Here is a 238-nt window from a genome sequence, read left to right on the forward strand (position 1 = left end):
TAAGGGTAGCGCCGACATCAAGGGTAACATTGACCTCAAGGGTAAAATTACCGCTGTCAAGGATAAGATTGTTGGCGCGATTGATAACGTTGCCGACATCAAGGGTAACGCTGACATCAAGGGTAGCGCCGATGGTAAGAGTAACGCCGACATCAAGGGTAGCGCCGATGGCAAGGGTAGCGGTGCCATCTCTGCGAGTGGTTCCATTGTCGCCAAGAGTGAGAAAATCATTGGCGCC

The 238-nt window shown here is 52.1% G+C and overlaps 1 protein-coding gene across 3 annotated transcripts in view; it reads right to left on the reverse strand.

Annotated features, from left to right (window-relative positions):
• LOC111244159 (AMP deaminase 2-like) overlaps positions 1-238 on the reverse strand; it is a 58,579-nt gene that overhangs the window by 36,012 nt on the left and 22,329 nt on the right. The window lies entirely within an intron of this gene.

The sequence above is a fragment of the Varroa destructor genome, unplaced genomic scaffold (assembly GCF_002443255.2).
Source record: "Varroa destructor unplaced genomic scaffold, Vdes_3.0 BEIS01000002.1, whole genome shotgun sequence".
Taxonomy (NCBI): Eukaryota; Metazoa; Arthropoda; class Arachnida; order Mesostigmata; family Varroidae; genus Varroa; species Varroa destructor.